Source organism: Gadus chalcogrammus, chromosome 4 (assembly GCF_026213295.1).
Source record: "Gadus chalcogrammus isolate NIFS_2021 chromosome 4, NIFS_Gcha_1.0, whole genome shotgun sequence".
In the NCBI taxonomy this organism is placed as follows: domain Eukaryota; kingdom Metazoa; phylum Chordata; class Actinopteri; order Gadiformes; family Gadidae; genus Gadus; species Gadus chalcogrammus.
In genome coordinates this window covers 23,405,906-23,426,816 of record NC_079415.1, presented here as the reverse complement: position 1 = coordinate 23,426,816, position 20,911 = coordinate 23,405,906, and positions in this window count along the sequence as shown.

Below are 20,911 nucleotides of genomic sequence, written 5' to 3'. Positions count from 1 at the left end.
AACAATGTGTTTTGGACTTGTTTTCTGAAATGAACAGAAAAATCAACATTTCTTGTTTTTATGCGTTCCAAATGCTTTTCAGAGCGCTAGAACCACTTTTCGACCAACAACGTGTTTTTGACCTTATTGTTGATTTTGCTCAAAACTAATATATTCCACTTCCAAATTGTGGAGTATGGCCCAATAACCCTTTGGTAAGCTTTGTAACACGTTTGCATTGAAATTGACAGAGATACCAACATTTCTTGTTTTTATACCTGCACAATTCTTTTCAGAGCGCTAGAATCACTTTTTGACCAACAATGGTTTTCGACATGTTTTCTGAATGAACAGAAAAATCAACATTTCTTGTTTTTATGAGTGCCAAATGCTTTTCAGAGCGCTAGAATCACTTTTTGACCCACAATGTGTCTTTGACCTTATATTGTTGATTTTGCTCAAAACTAATGTATTCCCCTTCCAAATGGTGGAGTATGGCCCTATTACCCTTTGGTAAGCATAGTAACATGTTTGCATTGAAATCGACAGAGATACCAACATTTATTGTTTTTATGCCGGCAAAATGCTTTTCAGAGCGCTAGAATCACTTTTTGACCAACAATGTGTTTTTGACTTGTTTTCTGAAACAACAGAGATATCAACATTTCTTGTTTTTATGCGTGCCAAATGTTTTTCAGAGCGCTAGAATCACTTTTTACCAACAATGTGTTTTTAACCTTATATTGTTGATTTTGCTCAAAACTAATGTATTCCACTACCAAATAGTGGAGTATGGCCCTATAAACCGTTTGGTAAGCTTAGTCCCACGTTTGCATTGAAATGACAGATATCAACATTTTTGGTTTTTACGCATGCAAAATGCTTTTCAGAGCGCTAGAATCACTTTTGACCAACAATGTGTTTTCGACATGTTTTCTGAAATGAACAGAAAAATCAACATGTCTTGTTTTTATGAGTGCGAATGCTTTTCAGAGCGCTAGAATCACTTTTTGACCATCAATGTGTCTTTGACCTTATATTGTTGATTTTGCTCAAAACTAATGTATTCCCCTTCCAAATGGTGGAGTATGGCCCTATTACCCTTTGGTAAGCATAGTAACATATTTGCATTGAAAATGACAGATATCAACATTTTTGGTTTTTACGCATGCAAAATGCTTTTCAGAGCGCTAGAATCACTTTTTGACCAACAATGTGTTTTCGACTTGTTTTCTGATATGAACAGAAAATCAACATTTCTTGTTTTAATGCGTGCCAAATGCTTTTCAGAGCGCTAAAATCACTTTTTGACCAACAATGTGTCTTTGACCTATATTGTTGATTTTGCTCAAAACTAATCTATTCCCCTTCCAAATGGTGGAGTATGGCCCTATTACCCTTTGGTAAGCTTTGTAACACGTTTGCATTGAAATTGACAGAGATACCAACATTTCTTGTTTTTATACCTGCACAATTCTTTTCAGAGCGCTAGAATCACTTTTGACCAACAATGTGTTTTCGACATGTTTTCTGAAATGAACAGAAAAATCAACATTTCTTGTTTTTATGCGTGCCAAATGCTTTTCAGAGCGCTAGAATCACTTTTTGACCAACAATGTGTCTTTGACCTTATATTGTTGATTTTGCTCAAAACCAATGTATTCCCCTTCCAAATGGTGGAGAATGGCCCTATTACCCTTTGGTAAGCTTAGTAACACGTTTGCATTGAAATTGACAGAGATACCAACATTTATTATTTTTATGCCGGCAAAATTCTTTTCAGAGCGCTTAGAATCACTTTTTGACCAACAATGTGTTTTTGACTTGTTTTTCTGAAACTAACAGAAATATCAACATTTCTTGTTTTTATGCGTGCCAAATGTTTTTCAGAGCGCTAGAATCACTTTTTGACCAACAATGTGTCTTTGACCTTATATTGTTGATTTCGCTCAAAACTAATGTATTCCACTTCCAAATAGTGGAGTATGGCCCTATAACCCTTGGTAAGCTTAATAACACGTTTGCATTGAAATTGACAGATATCAAAATCTTTGGTTTTTACATTTGCAAAATGCTTTTCAGAGCGCTAGAATCACTTTTTGACCAACAATGTGTTTTCGACATGTTTTCTGAAATGAACAGAAAAATCAACATTTCTTGTTTTTATGCGTGCCAAATGCTTTTCAGAGCGCTAGAATCAATTTTTTGACCAACAATGTGTCTTTGACCTTATATTGTTGATTTTGCTCAAAACTAATGTATTCCCCTTCCAAATGGTGGAGTATGGCCCTATTGCCCTTTGGTAAGCTTAGTAACACGTTTGCATTGAAATTGACAGAGATACCAACATTTCTTGTTTTTATACCTGCACAATTCTTTTCAGAGCGCTAGAATCACTTTTTGACCAACAATGTGTTTTCGACATGTTTTCTGAAATGAACAGGAAAATCAACATTTCTTGTTTTTATGCGTGCCAAATGTTTTTCAGAGCGCTAGAATCACTTTTTGACCAACAATGTGTCTTTGACCTTATATTGTTGATTTCGCTCAAAACTAATGTATTCCACTTCCAAATAGTGGAGTATGGCCCTATAACCCTTTGGTAAGCTTAATAACACGTTTGCATTGAAATTGACAGATATCAAAATTTTTGGTTTTTACATTTGCAAAATGCTTTTCAGAGCGCTAGAATCACTTTTTGACCAACAATGTGTTTTCGACATGTTTTCTGAAATGAACAGAAAAATCAACATTTCTTGTTTATATGCGTGCCAAATGCTTTTCAGAGCGCTAGAATCAATTTTTTGACCAACAATGTGTCTTTGACCTTATATTGTTGATTTTTGCTCAAAACTAATGTATTCCCCTTCCAAATGGTGGAGTATGGCCCTATTGCCCTTTGGTAAGCTTAGTAACACGTTTGCATTGAAATTGACAGAGATACCAACATTTCTTGTTTTTATACCTGCACAATTCTTTTCAGAGCGCTAGAATCACTTTTTGACCAACAATGTGTTTTCGACATGTTTTCTGAAATGAACAGGAAAATCAACATTTCTTGTTTTTATGCGTGCCAAATGCTTTTCAGAGCGCTAGAATCACTTTTTGACCAACAATGTGTCTTTGACCTTATATTGTTGATTTTGCTCAAAACTAATGTATTCCCCTTCCAAATGGTGGAGTATGGCCCTATTACCCTTTGGTAAGCTTAATAACACGTTTGCATTGAAATTGACAGATATCAAAAATTTTGGTTTTTACATTTGCAAAATGCTTTTCAGAGCGCTAGAATCACTTTTTGACCAACAATGTGTTTTCGACATGTTTTCTGAAATGAACAGAAAAATCAACATTTCTTGTTTTTATGCGTGCCAAATGCTTTTCAGAGCGCTAGAATCAATTTTTTGACCAACAATGTGTCTTTGACCTTATATTGTTGATTTTGCTCAAAACTAATGTATTCCCCTTCCAAATGGTGGAGTATGGCCCTATTACCCTTTGGTAAGCTTAGTAACACGTTTGCATTGAAATTGACAGAGATACCAACATTTCTTGTTTTTATACCTGCACAATTCTTTTCAGAGCGCTAGAATCACTTTTTGACCAACAATGTGTTTTCGACATGTTTTCTGAAATGAACAGAAAAATCAACATTTCTTGTTTTTATGCGTGCCAAATGCTTTTCAGAGCGCTAGAATCACTTTTTGACCAACAATGTGTCTTTGACCTTATATTGTTGATTTTGCTCAAAACTAATGTATTCCCCTTCCAAATGGTGGAGTATGGCCCTATTACCCTTTGGTAAGCTTAGTAACACGTTTGCATTGAAATTTACAGAGATACCAACATTTATTATTTTTATGCCGGCAAAATTCTTTTCAGAGCGCTTAGAATCACTTTTTGACCAACAATGTGTTTTTGACTTGTTTTTCTGAAACGAACAGAAATATCAACATTTCTTGTTTTTATGCGTGCCAAATGTTTTTCAGAGCGCTAGAATCACTTTTTGACCAACAATGTGTCTTTGACCTTATATTGTTGATTTTGCTCAAAACTAATGTATTCCCCTTCCAAATGATGGAGTATGGCCCTATTACCCTTTGGTAAGCTTAGTAACACGTTTGCATTGAAATTGACAGAGATACCAACATTTCTTGTTTTTATACCTGCACAATTCTTTTCAGAGCGCTAGAATCACTTTTTGACCAACAATGTGTTTTCGACATGTTTTTCTGAAATGAACAGAAAAATCAACATTTCTTGTTTTTATGCGTGCCAAATGCTTTTCAGAGCGCTAGAATCACTTTTGGACCAACAATGTGTCTTTGACCTTATATTGTTGATTTGCTCAAAACTAATGTATTCCCCTTCCAAATGGTGGAGTATGGCCCTATTACCCTTTGGTAAGCTTAGTAACACGTTTGCATTGAAATTGACAGAGATACCAACGTTTCTTGTTTTTATACCTGCACAATTCTTTTCAGAGCGCTAGAATCACTTTTTGACCAACAATGTGTTTTCGACATGTTTTCTGAATTGAACATAAAATCAACATTTCTTGTTTTTATGCGTGCCAAATGCTTTTCAGAGCGCTAGAATCACTTTTTGACCAACAATGTGTCTTTGACCTTATATTGTTGATTTTGCTCAAAACTAATGTATTCCCCTTCCAAATGGTGGAGTATGGCCCTATTACCCTTTGGTAAGCTTAGTAACACGTTTGCATTGAAATTTACAGAGATACCAACATTTATTATTTTTATGCCGGCAAAATTCTTTTCAGAGCGCTTAGAATCACTTTTTGACCAACAATGTGTTTTTGACTTGTTTTTCTGAAACGAACAGAAATATCAACATTTCTTGTTTTTATGCGTGCCAAATGTTTTTCAGAGCGCTAGAATCACTTTTTGACCAACAATGTGTCTTTGACCTTATATTGTTGATTTTGCTCAAAACTAATGTATTCCCCTTCCAAATGGTGGAGTATGGCCCTATTACCCTTTGTTAAGCTTAGTAACACGTTTGCATTGAAATTGACAGAGATACCAACATTTCTTGTTTTTATACCTGCACAATTCTTTTCAGAGCGCTAGAATCACTTTTTGACCAACAATGTGTTTTCGACATGTTTTCTGAAATGAACAGAAAAATCAACATTTCTTGTTTTTATGCGTGCCAAATGCTTTTCAAGCGCTAGAATCACTTTTTGACCAACAATGTGTCTTTGACCTTATATTGTTGATTTTGCTCAAAAATAATGTATTCCCCTTCCAAATGGTGGAGTATGGCCCTATTACCCTTTGGTAAGCTTAGTAACACGTTTGCATTGAAATTGACAGAGATACCAACATTTCTTGTTTTTATACCTGCACAATTCTTTTCAGAGCGCTAGAATCACTTTTTGACCAACAATGTGTTTTCGACATGTTTTCTGAAATGAACAGAAAAATCAACATTTCTTGTTTTTATGCGTGCCAAATGCTTTTCAGAGCGCTAGAATCACTTTTTGACCAACAATGTGTCTTTGACCTTATATTGTTGATTTTGCTCAAAACTAATGTATTCCCCTTCCAAATGGTGGAGTATGGCCCTATTACCCTTTGGTAAGCTTAGTAACACGTTTGCATTGAAATTTACAGAGATACCAACATTTATTATTTTTATGCCGGCAAAATTCTTTTCAGAGCGCTTAGAATCACTTTTGACCAACAATGTGTTTTTGACTTGTTTTTCTGAAACGAACAGAAATATCAACATTTCTTGTTTTTATGCGTGCCAAATGTTTTTCAGAGCGCTAGAATCACTTTTTGACCAACAATGTGTCTTTGACCTTATATTGTTGATTTTGCTCAAAACTAATGTATTCCCCTTCCAAATGGTGGAGTATGGCTCTATTACCCTTTGGTAAGCTTAGTAACACGTTTGCATTGAAATTGACAGAGATACCAACATTTATTATTTTTACGCTTGCAAAATTCTTTTCAGAGCGCTTAGAATCACTTTTTGACCAACAATGTGTTTTGGACTTGTTTTCTGAAATGAACAGAAAAATCAACATTTCTTGTTTTTATGCGTTCCAAATGCTTTTCAGAGCGCTAGAATCACTTTTCGACCAACAACGTGTTTTTGACCTTACATTGTTGATTTTGCTCAAAACTAATATATTCCACTTCCAAATTGTGGAGTATGGCCCAATAACCCTTTGGTAAGCTTTGTAACACGTTTGCATTGAAATTGACAGAGATACCAACATTTATTATTTTTACGCTTGCAAAATTCTTTTCAGAGCGCTTAGAATCACTTTTTGACCAACAATGTGTTTTGGACTTGTTTTCTGAAATGAACAGAAAAATCAACATTTCTTGTTTTTATGCGTTCCAAATGCTTTTCAGAGCGCTAGAATCACTTTTCGACCAACAACGTGTTTTTGACCTTACATTGTTGATTTTGCTCAAAACTAATATATTCCACTTCCAAATTGTGGAGTATGGCCCAATAACCCTTTGGTAAGCTTTGTAACACGTTTGCATTGAAATTGACAGAGATACCAACATTTCTTGTTTTTATACCTGCACAATTCTTTTCAGAGCGCTAGAATCACTTTTTGACCAACAATGTGTTTTCGACATGTTTTCTGAAATGAACAGAAAAATCAACATTTCTTGTTTTTATGAGTGCGAAATGCTTTTCAGAGCGCTAGAATCCCTTTTTGACCATCAATGTGTCTTTGACCTTATATTGTTGATTTTGCTCAAAACTAATGTATTCCCCTTCCAAATGGTGGAGTATGGCCCTATTACCCTTTGGTAAGCATAGTAACATGTTTGCATTGAAATCGACAGAGATACCAACATTTATTGTTTTTATGCCGGCAAAATGCTTTTCAGAGCGCTAGAATCACTTTTTGACCAACAATGTGTTTTTGACTTGTTTTTCTGAAACAAACAGAGATATCAACATTTCTTGTTTTTATGCGTGCCAAATGTTTTTCAGAGCGCTAGAATCACTTTTTTACCAACAATGTGTTTTTAACCTTATATTGTTGATTTTGCTCAAAACTAATGTATTCCACTACCAAATAGTGGAGTATGGCCCTATAACCCTTTGGTAAGCTTAGTCCCACGTTTGCATTGAAAATGACAGATATCAACATTTTTGGTTTTTACGCATGCAAAATGCTTTTCAGAGCGCTAGAATCACTTTTTGACCAACAATGTGTTTTCGACTTGTTTTCTGAAATGAACAGAAAAATCAACATTTCTTGTTTTAATGCGTGCCAAATGCTTTTCAGAGCGCTAAAATCACTTTTTGACCAACAATGTGTCTTTGACCTTATATTGTTGATTTTGCTCAAAACTAATGTATTCCCCTTCCAAATGGTGGAGTATGGCCCTATTACCCTTTGGTAAGCTTTGTAACACGTTTGCATTGAAATTGACAGAGATACCAACATTTCTTGTTTTTATACCTGCACAATTCTTTTCAGAGCGCTAGAATCACTTTTTGACCAACAATGTGTTTTCGACATGTTTTCTGAAATGAACAGAAAAATCAACATTTCTTGTTTTTATGCGTGCCAAATGCTTTTCAGAGCGCTAGAATCACTTTTTGACCAACAATGTGTCTTTGACCTTATATTGTTGATTTTGCTCAAAACTAATGTATTCCCCTTCCAAATGGTGGAGTATGGCCCTATTACCCTTTGGTAAGCTTAGTAACACGTTTGCATTGAAATTGACAGAGATACCAACATTTCTTGTTTTTATACCTGCACAATTCTTTTCAGAGCGCTAGAATCACTTTTTGACCAACAATGTGTTTTCGACATGTTTTCTGAAATGAACAGAAAAATCAACATTTCTTGTTTTTATGCGTGCCAAATGCTTTTCAGAGCGCTAGAATCACTTTTTGACCAACAATGTGTCTTTGACCTTATATTGTTGATTTTGCTCAAAACTAATGTATTCCCCTTCCAAATGGTGGAGTATGGCCCTATTACCCTTTGGTAAGCTTAGTAACACGTTTGCATTGAAATTTACAGAGATACCAACATTTATTATTTTTATGCCGGCAAAATTCTTTTCAGAGCGCTTAGAATCACTTTTTGACCAACAATGTGTTTTTGACTTGTTTTTCTGAAACGAACAGAAATATCAACATTTCTTGTTTTTATGCGTGCCAAATGTTTTTCAGAGCGCTAGAATCACTTTTTGACCAACAATGTGTCTTTGACCTTATATTGTTGATTTTGCTCAAAACTAATGTATTCCCCTTCCAAATGGTGGAGTATGGCTCTATTACCCTTTGGTAAGCTTAGTAACACGTTTGCATTGAAATTGACAGAGATACCAACATTTATTATTTTTACGCTTGCAAAATTCTTTTCAGAGCGCTTAGAATCACTTTTTGACCAACAATGTGTTTTGGACTTGTTTTCTGAAATGAACAGAAAAATCAACATTTCTTGTTTTTATGCGTTCCAAATGCTTTTCAGAGCGCTAGAATCACTTTTCGACCAACAACGTGTTTTTGACCTTACATTGTTGATTTTGCTCAAAACTAATATATTCCACTTCCAAATTGTGGAGTATGGCCCAATAACCCTTTGGTAAGCTTTGTAACACGTTTGCATTGAAATTGACAGAGATACCAACATTTCTTGTTTTTATACCTGCACAATTCTTTTCAGAGCGCTAGAATCACTTTTTGACCAACAATGTGTTTTCGACATGTTTTCTGAAATGAACAGAAAAATCAACATTTCTTGTTTTTATGCGTGCCAAATGCTTTTCAGAGCGCTAGAATCACTTTTTGACCAACAATGTGTCTTTGACCTTATATTGTTGATTTTGCTCAAAACTAATGTATTCCCCTTCCAAATGGTGGAGTATGGCCCTATTACCCTTTGGTAAGCTTAGTAACACGTTTGCATTGAAATTTACAGAGATACCAACATTTATTATTTTTATGCCGGCAAAATTCTTTTCAGAGCGCTTAGAATCACTTTTTGACCAACAATGTGTTTTTGACTTGTTTTTCTGAAACGAACAGAAATATCAACATTTCTTGTTTTTATGCGTGCCAAATGTTTTTCAGAGCGCTAGAATCACTTTTTGACCAACAATGTGTCTTTGACCTTATATTGTTGATTTTGCTCAAAACTAATGTATTCCCCTTCCAAATGGTGGAGTATGGCCCTATTACCCTTTGGTAAGCTTAGTAACACGTTTGCATTGAAATTGACAGAGATACCAACATTTCTTGTTTTTATACCTGCACAATTCTTTTCAGAGCGCTAGAATCACTTTTTGACCAACAATGTGTTTTCGACATGTTTTCTGAAATGAACAGAAAAATCAACATTTCTTGTTTTTATGCGTGCCAAATGCTTTTCAGAGCGCTAGAATCACTTTTTGACCAACAATGTGTCTTTGACCTTATATTGTTGATTTTGCTCAAAACTAATGTATTCCCCTTCCAAATGGTGGAGTATGGCCCTATTACCCTTTGGTAAGCTTAGTAACACGTTTGCATTGAAATTTACAGAGATACCAACATTTATTATTTTTATGCCGGCAAAATTCTTTTCAGAGCGCTTAGAATCACTTTTTGACCAACAATGTGTTTTTGACTTGTTTTTCTGAAACGAACAGAATTATCAACATTTCTTGTTTTTATGCGTGCCAAATGTTTTTCAGAGCGCTAGAATCACTTTTTGACCAACAATGTGTCTTTGACCTTATATTGTTGATTTTGCTCAAAACTAATGTATTCCCCTTCCAAATGGTGGAGTATGGCTCTATTACCCTTTGGTAAGCTTAGTAACACGTTTGCATTGAAATTGACAGAGATACCAACATTTATTATTTTTACGCTTGCAAAATTCTTTTCAGAGCGCTTAGAATCACTTTTTGACCAACAATGTGTTTTGGACTTGTTTTCTGAAATGAACAGAAAAATCAACATTTCTTGTTTTTATGCGTTCCAAATGCTTTTCAGAGCGCTAGAATCACTTTTCGACCAACAACGTGTTTTTGACCTTACATTGTTGATTTTGCTCAAAACTAATATATTCCACTTCCAAATTGTGGAGTATGGCCCAATAACCCTTTGGTAAGCTTTGTAACACGTTTGCATTGAAATTGACAGAGATACCAACATTTCTTGTTTTTATACCTGCACAATTCTTTTCAGAGCGCTAGAATCACTTTTTGACCAACAATGTGTTTTCGACATGTTTTCTGAAATGAACAGAAAAATCAACATTTCTTGTTTTTATGAGTGCGAAATGCTTTTCAGAGCGCTAGAATCACTTTTTGACCATCAATGTGTCTTTGACCTTATATTGTTGATTTTGCTCAAAACTAATGTATTCCCCTTCCAAATGGTGGAGTATGGCCCTATTACCCTTTGGTAAGCATAGTAACATGTTTGCATTGAAATCGACAGAGATACCAACATTTATTGTTTTTATGCCGGCAAAATGCTTTTCAGAGCGCTAGAATCACTTTTTGACCAACAATGTGTTTTTGACTTGTTTTTCTGAAACAAACAGAGATATCAACATTTCTTGTTTTTATGCGTGCCAAATGTTTTTCAGAGCGCTAGAATCACTTTTTTACCAACAATGTGTTTTTAACCTTATATTGTTGATTTTGCTCAAAACTTTTGTATTCCACTACCAAATAGTGGAGTATGGCCCTATAACCCTTTGGTAAGCTTAGTCCCACGTTTGCATTGAAAATGACAGATATCAACATTTTTGGTTTTTACGCATGCAAAATGCTTTTCAGAGCGCTAGAATCACTTTTTGACCAACAATGTGTTTTCGACTTGTTTTCTGAAATGAACAGAAAAATCAACATTTCTTGTTTTAATGCGTGCCAAATGCTTTTCAGAGCGCTAAAATCACTTTTTGACCAACAATGTGTCTTTGACCTTATATTGTTGATTTTGCTCAAAACTAATGTATTCCCCTTCCAAATGGTGGAGTATGGCCCTATTACCCTTTGGTAAGCTTTGTAACACGTTTGCATTGAAATTGACAGAGATACCAACATTTCTTGTTTTTATACCTGCACAATTCTTTTCAGAGCGCTAGAATCACTTTTTGACCAACAATGTGTTTTCGACATGTTTTCTGAAATGAACAGAAAAATCAACATTTCTTGTTTTTATGCGTGCCAAATGCTTTTCAGAGCGCTAGAATCACTTTTTGACCAACAATGTGTCTTTGACCTTATATTGTTGATTTTGCTCAAAACTAATGTATTCCCCTTCCAAATGGTGGAGTATGGCCCTATTACCCTTTGGTAAGCTTAGTAACACGTTTGCATTGAAATTGACAGAGATACCAACATTTCTTGTTTTTATACCTGCACAATTCTTTTCAGAGCGCTAGAATCACTTTTTGACCAACAATGTGTTTTCGACATGTTTTCTGAAATGAACAGAAAAATCAACATTTCTTGTTTTTATGCGTGCCAAATGCTTTTCAGACCGCTAGAATCACTTTTTGACCAACAATGTGTCTTTGACCTTATATTGTTGATTTTGCTCAAAACTAATGTATTCCCCTTCCAAATGGTGGAGTATGGCCCTATTACCCTTTGGTAAGCTTAGTAACACGTTTGCATTGAAATTGACAGAGATACCAACATTTATTATTTTTACGCTTGCAAAATTCTTTTCAGAGCGCTTAGAATCACTTTTTGACCAACAATGTGTTTTGAACCGTCACCTTATCGTGGTGGAGAGGTTTGCGTGTCCCTGTGAACCTGAGAGCTGTGTTGTCTGGAGCCTTGTGCTCCTGGTAGGGTCTCTCATGGCAGAGTGGTCTCAGGTGAGGGGCCAGACTAAGAATGGTTCAAAAAAACTCCAATGAAGAACAAAAAAAGAGGAGATGTGACCCGGCCCGGAGGAAGCCCGGGGCCCCCGTCTGGAGCTAGGCCCAGACGGAGGGCTCGATGGCGAGCGCCTGGTGGCCGGGTTTGCCACGGAGCCCGGTCGGGCACAGCCCGAACAAACTACGTGGCACCCCCCCTCTCTTCATCCCATGGGCCCACCACCTGTGGGAAGACCCGTTGGGGTCGGGTGCGCAGCCACATGGGTGGCAGCGAAGGTCAGGGGTCTCGACGGACCAGACCCGGGCGGCAGAAGCTGGCTCTGGGGACGTGGAACGTCACCTCGCTGTGGGGAAAGGAACCGGAGCTTGTGAGGGAGGTGGAGCGCTATCAGTTAGATCTGGTGGGGCTTACCTCCACGCACAGTCTCAGCTCTGGTACCGTACTCCTGGATAAGGGTTGGACTCTATTCTTCTCCGGAGTTGCCGAGGGCGTGAGGCGCCGGGCGGGTGTGGGGATACTCATAAATCCCCGGCTGAGCGCCGCGGTGTTGGAGTTTACCCCGGTAGACGAGAGGGTCGCCTCCCTGCGCCTAAGGGTTGTAGGGGGGAAAACTCTGACTGTTGTTTGTGCGTATGCACCAAACAGCAGCTCAGAGTACTCGGCCTTCTTGGAGACCCTGAATGGAGTCCTGTATGGGGCTCCAGTAGGGGACTCCGTAGTTCTGCTGGGAGACTTCAACGCCCACGTGGGCAACGATGGAGACACCTGGAGAGGCGTGGTGGGGAGGAACGGCCTCCCTGATCTAAACCCGAGCGGTCGTTTGTTATTGGACTTCTGTGCTAGTCATGGATTATCCATAACAAACACCATGTTCGAACATAAGGGTGCTCATAAGTGTACCTGGTACCAGAGTACCCTAGGCCGAAGATCGATGATCGATTTTGTGATCGTGTCATCTGATCTGAGGCCGCATGTTTTGGACACTCGGGTAAAGAGAGGGGCGGAACTGTCAACCGACCACCATCTGGTTGTGAGTTGGATCAGGGAATGGGGGAAATTTCCAGATAGACCTGGTAAGCCCAAACGAGTAGTGCGGGTGAACTGGGAACATCTGGAGGAGGCCCCCGTCCTAGGTATCTTCAACTCACACCTCCGGCGGAGCTTTTCTGGCATTCCTGTGGAGGTTGGGGGCATTGAGCCGGAGTGGGCGGTGTTCAAAGCCTCCATTGCTGAAGCTGCGGTGGCTAGCTGTGGCCTCAGGGTCTTAGGCTCCTCAAGGGGCGGTAACCCTCGGACACCGTGGTGGACACCGGTGGTCAGGGAAGCCGTCCGACTGAAGAAGGAGGCCTTCCGGGATATGATATCCTGGAGGACTCCTGACTCGGTTGCAGGGTACCGACAGGCTCGAAGGGCTGCAGCGGCTGCCGTGTCGGAGGCTAAGCAGCGGGTGTGGGAGAAGTTCGGAGAGGCCATGGAGAAGGACTTTCGGTCGGCACCAAAGTGTTTCTGGAAGACTATCCGGCACCTCAGGAGGGGGAAACGGGGAACCATCCAAGCTGTGTACAGTAAGGATGGGACTCTGTTGACCTCAACTGAGGAGGTCGTCGGACGTTGGAAGGAACACTTTGAGGAACTCCTGAATCCGAATAACACGCCCTCTATGTTGGAGGCAGAGCTCGAGGTTGATGGTGTTTCGTCGTCAATTTCCCTGGTGGTCACTGAGGTAGTCAAACATCTCCGCAGTGGCAAAGCCCCAGGGATTGATGAGATCCAGCCAGAAATGCTAAAGGCTCTGGGTGTTGAGGGGCTGTCATGGTTGACACGCCTATTCAACATCGCGTGGGAGTCGGGTACAGTGCCAAAGGAGTGGCAAACCGGGGTGGTGGTTCCCCTGTTCAAAAAGGGGGACCAGAGAGTGTGTGCCAATTACCGGGGTATCACACTTCTCAGCCTCCCTGGTAAAGTCTACTCCAAGGTGCTGGAAAGGAGGGTTCGGCCGATCGTCGAACCTCAGATTGAAGAGGAACAATGCGGTTTTCGCCCCGGACGTGGAACTACGGACCAGCTCTTCACTCTCGCAAGGATCCTGGAGGGGGCCTGGGAGTATGCCCATCCGGTCTACATGTGTTTTGTGGATCTGGAGAAGGCGTATGACCGGGTCCCCCGGGAGAAACTGTGGGAGGTGCTGCGGGAGTATGGGGTAAGGGGGTCTATCCTCAGGGCCATCCAATCTTTGTACTCCCAAAGCGAGAGCTGTGTTCGTGTTCTCGGCAGCCAGTCAGTTTCGTTCTCAGTGGGTGCTGGTCTCCGCCAGGGCTGCGCCTTGTCACCAATCCTGTTTGTGATATACATGGACAGGATATCGAGGCGTAGTCGTGGTGGGGAGGGGTTGCAGTTCGGTGGTCTGAGGATCTCGTCACTGCTTTTTGCAGATGATGTGGTCCTCATTGGATCATCGGCCTGTGACCTTCAGCACTCACTGGATCGGCTGGCGGCCGAGTGTGAAGCGGCTGGGATGAGGATCAGCACCGCTAAATCTGAGGCCATGACTCTTAGCAGGAAACCGGTGGATTGCTTACTCCGGGTAGGAAATGAGTCCTTAGCCCAAGTGAAGGAGTTCAAGTACCTCGGGGTCTTGTTCGCGAGTGAGGGTACTATGGAGCGTGAGATTGGCCGGAGAATCGGAGCAGCGGGGGCGGTATTGCGTTCGCTTTACCGCACCGTTGTAACGAAAAGAGAGCTGAGCCGCAAGGCAAAGCTCTCGATCTACCGGTCGATCTTCGTTCCTATCCTCACCTATGGTCATGAGGGCTGGGTGATGACCGAAAGGACGAGATCGCGGGTACAAGCGGCCGAGATGAGTTTTCTCAGAAGGGTGGCTGGCGTCTCCCTTAGGGATAGGGTGAGAAGCTCAGCCATCCGTGAGGAACTCGGATTAGAGCCGCTGCTCCTTTACTTAGAAAGGAGTCAGCTGAGGTGGTTCGGGCATCTGGTAAGGATGCCCACTGGGCGCCTTCCTTGGGAGGTGTTTCAGGCACGTCCAGTGGGGAGGAGACCTCGGGGAAGACCCAGGACTAGGTGGAGAGATTATATCTCAACACTGGCCTGGGAACGCCTCGGGATCCCCCCGTCAGAGCTGGTCAATGTGGCCCGGGAAAGGGAAGTCTGGGGCCCCCTGCTTGAGCTGCTCCCCCCGCGACCCGACCCCGGATAAGCGGATGACGATGAGGATGATGAGGAGGTGTTTTGGACTTGTTTTCTGAAATGAACAGAAAAATCAACATTTCTTGTTTTTATGCGTTCCAAATGCTTTTCAGAGCGCTAGAACCACTTTTCGACCAACAACGTGTTTTTGACCTTACATTGTTGATTTTGCTCAAAACTAATATATTCCACTTCCAAATTGTGGAGTATGGCCCAATAACCCTTTGGTAAGCTTTGTAACACGTTTGCATTGAAATTGACAGAGATACCAACATTTCTTGTTTTTATACCTGCACAATTCTTTTCAGAGCGCTAGAATCACTTTTTGACCAACAATGTGTTTTCGACATGTTTTCTGAAATGAACAGAAAAATCAACATTTCTTGTTTTTATGAGTGCGAAATGCTTTTCAGAGCGCTAGAATCACTTTTTGACCATCAATGTGTCTTTGACCTTATATTGTTGATTTTGCTCAAAACTAATGTATTCCCCTTCCAAATGGTGGAGTATGGCCCTATTACCCTTTGGTAAGCATAGTAACATATTTGCATTGAAATCGACAGAGATACCAACATTTATTGTTTTTATGCCGGCAAAATGCTTTTCAGAGCGCTAGAATCACTTTTTGAACAACAATGTGTTTTTGACTTGTTTTTCTGAAACGAACAGAGATATCAACATTTCTTGTTTTTATGCGTGCCAAATGCTTTTCAGAGCGCTAGAATCACTTTTTGACCAACAATGTGTTTTTAACCTTATATTGTTGATTTTGCTCAAAACTAATGTATTCCACTACCAAATAGTGGAGTATGGCCCTATAACCCTTTGGTAAGCTTAGTCACACGTTTGCATTGAAAATGACAGATATCAACATTTTTGGTTTTTACGCATGCAAAATGCTTTTCAGAGCGCTAGAATCACTTTTTGACCAACAATGTGTTTTCGACTTGTTTTCTGATATGAACAGAAAAATCAACATTTCTTGTTTTAATGCGTGCCAAATGCTTTTCAGAGCGCTAAAATCACTTTTTGACCAACAATGTGTCTTTGACCTTATATTGTTGATTTTGCTCAAAACTAATCTATTCCCCTTCCAAATGGTGGAGTATGGCCCTATTACCCTTTGGTAAGCTTTGTAACACGTTTGCATTGAAATTGACAGAGATACCAACATTTCTTGTTTTTATACCTGCACAATTCTTTTCAGAGCGCTAGAATCACTTTTTGACCAACAATGTGTTTTCGACATGTTTTCTGAAATGAACAGAAAAATCAACATTTCTTGTTTTTATGCGTGCCAAATGCTTTTCAGAGCGCTAGAATCACTTTTTGACCAACAATGTGTCTTTGACCTTATATTGTTGATTTTGCTCAAAACTAATGTATTCCCCTTCCAAATGGTGGAGAATGGCCCTATTACCCTTTGGTAAGCTTAGTAACACGTTTGCATTGAAATTGACAGAGATACCAACATTTATTATTTTTATGCCGGCAAAATCTTTTCAGAGCGCTTAGAATCACTTTTTGACCAACAATGTGTTTTTGACTTGTTTTTCTGAAACGAACAGAAATATCAACATTTCTTGTTTTTATGCGTGCCAAATGTTTTTCAGAGCGCTAGAATCACTTTTTGACCAACAATGTGTCTTTGACCTTATATTGTTGATTTCGCTCAAAACTAATGTATTCCACTTCCAAATAGTGGAGTATGGCCCTATAACCGTAAGCTTAATAACACGTTTGCATTGAAATTGACAGATATCAAAATTTTTGGTTTTTACATTTGCAAAATGCTTTTCAGAGCGCTAGAATCACTTTTTGACCAACAATGTGTTTTCGACATGTTTTCTGAAATGAACAGAAAAATCAACATTTCTTGTTTTTATGCGTGCCAAATGCTTTTCAGAGCGCTAGAATCAATTTTTTGACCAACAATGTGTCTTTGACCTTATATTGTTGATTTTGCTCAAAACTAATGTATTCCCCTTCCAAATGGTGGAGTATGGCCCTATTACCCTTTGGTAAGCTTAGTAACACGTTTGCATTGAAATTGACAGAGATACCAACATTTCTTGTTTTTATACCTGCACAATTCTTTTCAGAGCGCTAGAATCACTTTTTGACCAACAATGTGTTTTCGACATGTTTTCTGAAATGAACAGGAAAATCAACATTTCTTGTTTTTATGCGTGCCAAATGCTTTTCAGAGCGCTAGAATCACTTTTTGACCAACAATGTGTCTTTGACCTTATATTGTTGATTTTGCTCAAAACTAATGTATTCCCCTTCCAAATGGTGGAGTATGGCCCTATTACCCTTTGGTAAGCTTAGTAACACGTTTGCATTGAAATTGACAGAGATACCAACATTTCTTGTTTTTATACCTGCACAATTCTTTTCAGAGCGCTAGAATCACTTTTTGACCAACAATGTGTTTTCGACATGTTTTCTGAAATGAACAGAAAAATCAACATTTCTTGTTTTTATGCGTGCCAAATGCTTTTCAGAGCGCTAGAATCACTTTTTGACCAACAATGTGTCTTTGACCTTATATTGTTGATTTTGCTCAAAACTAATGTATTCCCCTTCCAAATGGTGGAGTATGGCCCTATTACCCTTTGGTAAGCTTAGTAACACGTTTGCATTGAAATTTACAGAGATACCAACATTTATTATTTTTATGCCGGCAAAATTCTTTTCAGAGCGCTTAGAATCACTTTTTGACCAACAATGTGTTTTTGACTTGTTTTTCTGAAACGAACAGAAATATCAACATTTCTTGTTTTTATGCGTGCCAAATGTTTTTCAGAGCGCTAGAATCACTTTTTGACCAACAATGTGTCTTTGACCTTATATTGTTGATTTTGCTCAAAACTAATGTATTCCCCTTCCAAATGGTGGAGTATGGCCCTATTACCCTTTGGTAAGCTTAGTAACACGTTTGCATTGAAATTGACAGAGATACCAACATTTCTTGTTTTTATACCTGCACAATTCTTTTCAGAGCGCTAGAATCACTTTTTGACCAACAATGTGTTTTCGACATGTTTTCTGAAATGAACAGAAAAATCAACATTTCTTGTTTTTATGCGTGCCAAATGCTTTTCAGAGCGCTAGAATCACTTTTTGACCAACAATGTGTCTTTGACCTTATATTGTTGATTTTGCTCAAAACTAATGTATTCCCCTTCCAAATGGTGGAGTATGGCCCTATTACCCTTTGGTAAGCTTAGTAACACGTTTGCATTGAAATTTACAGAGATACCAACATTTATTATTTTTATGCCGGCAAAATTCTTTTCAGAGCGCTTAGAATCACTTTTTGACCAACAATGTGTTTTTGACTTTTTTTTCTGAAACGAACAGAAATATCAACATTTCTTGTTTTTATGCGTGCCAAATGTTTTTCAGAGCGCTAGAATCACTTTTTGACCAACAATGTGTCATTGACCTTATATTGTTGATTTTGCTCAAAACTAATGTATTCCCCTTCCAAATGGTGGAGTATGGCCCTATTACCCTTTGGTAAGCTTAGTAACACGTTTGCATTGAAATTGACAGAGATACCAACATTTATTATTTTTACGCTTGCAAAATTCTTTTCAGAGCGCTTAGAATCACTTTTTGACCAACAATGTGTTTTGGACTTGTTTTCTGAAATGAACAGAAAAATCAACATTTCTTGTTTTTATGCGTTCCAAATGCTTTTCAGAGCGCTAGAATCACTTTTCGACCAACAACGTGTTTTTGACCTTACATTGTTGATTTTGCTCAAAACTAATATATTCCACTTCCAAATTGTGGAGTATGGCCCAATAACCCTTTGGTAAGCTTTGTAACACGTTTGCATTGAAATTGACAGAGATACCAACATTTCTTGTTTTTATACCTGCACAATTCTTTTCAGAGCGCTAGAATCACTTTTTGACCAACAATGTGTTTTCGACATGTTTTCTGAAATGAACAGAAAAATCAACATTTCTTGTTTTTATGAGTGCGAAATGCTTTTCAGAGCGCTAGAATCACTTTTTGACCATCAATGTGTCTTTGACCTTATATTGTTGATTTTGCTCAAAACTAATGTATTCCCCTTCCAAATGGTGGAGTATGGCCCTATTACCCTTTGGTAAGCATAGTAACATGTTTGCATTGAAATCGACAGAGATACCAACATTTATTGTTTTTATGCCGGCAAAATGCTTTTCAGAGTGCTAGAATCACTTTTTGACCAACAATGTGTTTTTGACTTGTTTTTCTGAAACAAACAGAGATATCAACATTTCTTGTTTTTATGCGTGCCAAATGTTTTTCAGAGCGCTAGAATCACTTTTTACCAACAATGTGTTTTTAACCTTATATTGTTGATTTTGCTCAAAACTAATGTATTCCACTACCAAATAGTGGAGTATGGCCCTATAACCCTTTGGTAAGCTTAGTCCCACGTTTGCATTGAAAATGACAGATATCAACATTTTTGGTTTTTACGCATGCAAAATGCTTTTCAGAGCGCTAGAATCACTTTTTGACCAACAATGTGTTTTCGACTTGTTTTCTGAAATGAACAGAAAAATCAACATTTCTTGTTTTAATGCGTGCCAAATGCTTTTCAGAGCGCTAAAATCACTTTTTGACCAACAATGTGTCTTTGACCTTATATTGTTGATTTTGCTCAAAACGAATGTATTCCCCTTCCAAATGGTGGAGTATGGCCCTATTACCCTTTGGTAAGCTTAGTAACACGTTTGCATTGAAATTGACAGAGATACCAACATTTCTTGTTTTTATACCTGCACAATTCTTTTCAGAGCGCTAGAATCACTTTTTGACCAACAATGTGTTTTCGACATGTTTTCTGAAATGAACAGAAAAATCAACATTTCTTGTTTTTATGCGTGCCAAATGCTTTTCAGAGCGCTAGAATCACTTTTTGACCAACAATGTGTCTTTGACCTTATATTGTTGATTTTGCTCAAAACTAATGTATTCCCCTTCCAAATGGTGGAGTATGGCCCTATTACCCTTTGGTAAGCTTAGTAACACGTTTGCATTGAAATTTACAGAGATACCAACATTTATTATTTTTATGCCGGCAAAATTCTTTTCAGAGCGCTTAGAATCACTTTTTGACCAACAATGTGTTTTTGACTTGTTTTTCTGAAACGAACAGAAATATCAACATTTCTTGTTTTTATGCGTGCCAAATGTTTTTCAGAGCGCTAGAATCACTTTTTGACCAACAATGTGTCTTTGACCTTATATTGTTGATTTTGCTCAAAACTAATGTATTCCCCTTCCAAATGGTGGAGTATGGCCCTATTACCCTTTGGTAAGCTTAGTAACACGTTTGCATTGAAATTGACAGAGATACCAACATTTCTTGTTTTTATACCTGCACAATTCTTTTCAGAGCGCTAGAATCACTTTTTGACCAACAATGTGTTTTCGACATGTTTTCTGAAATGAACAGAAAAATCAACATTTCTTGTTTTTATGCGTGCCAAATGCTTTTCAGAGCGCTAGAATCACTTTTTGACCAACAATGTGTCTTTGACCTTATATTGTTGATTTTGCTCAAAACTAATGTATTCCCCTTCCAAATGGTGGAGTATGGCCCTATTACCCTTTGGTAAGCTTAGTAACACGTTTGCATTGAAATTGACAGAGATACCAACATTTCTTGTTTTTATACCTGCACAATTCTTTTCAGAGCGCTAGAATCACTTTTTGACCAACAATGTGTTTTCGACATGTTTTCTGAAATGAACAGAAAAATCAACATTTCTTGTTTTTATGCGTGCCAAATGCTTTTCAGAGCGCTAGAATCACTTTTTGACCAACAATGTGTCTTTGACCTTATATTGTTGATTTTGCTCAAAACTAAT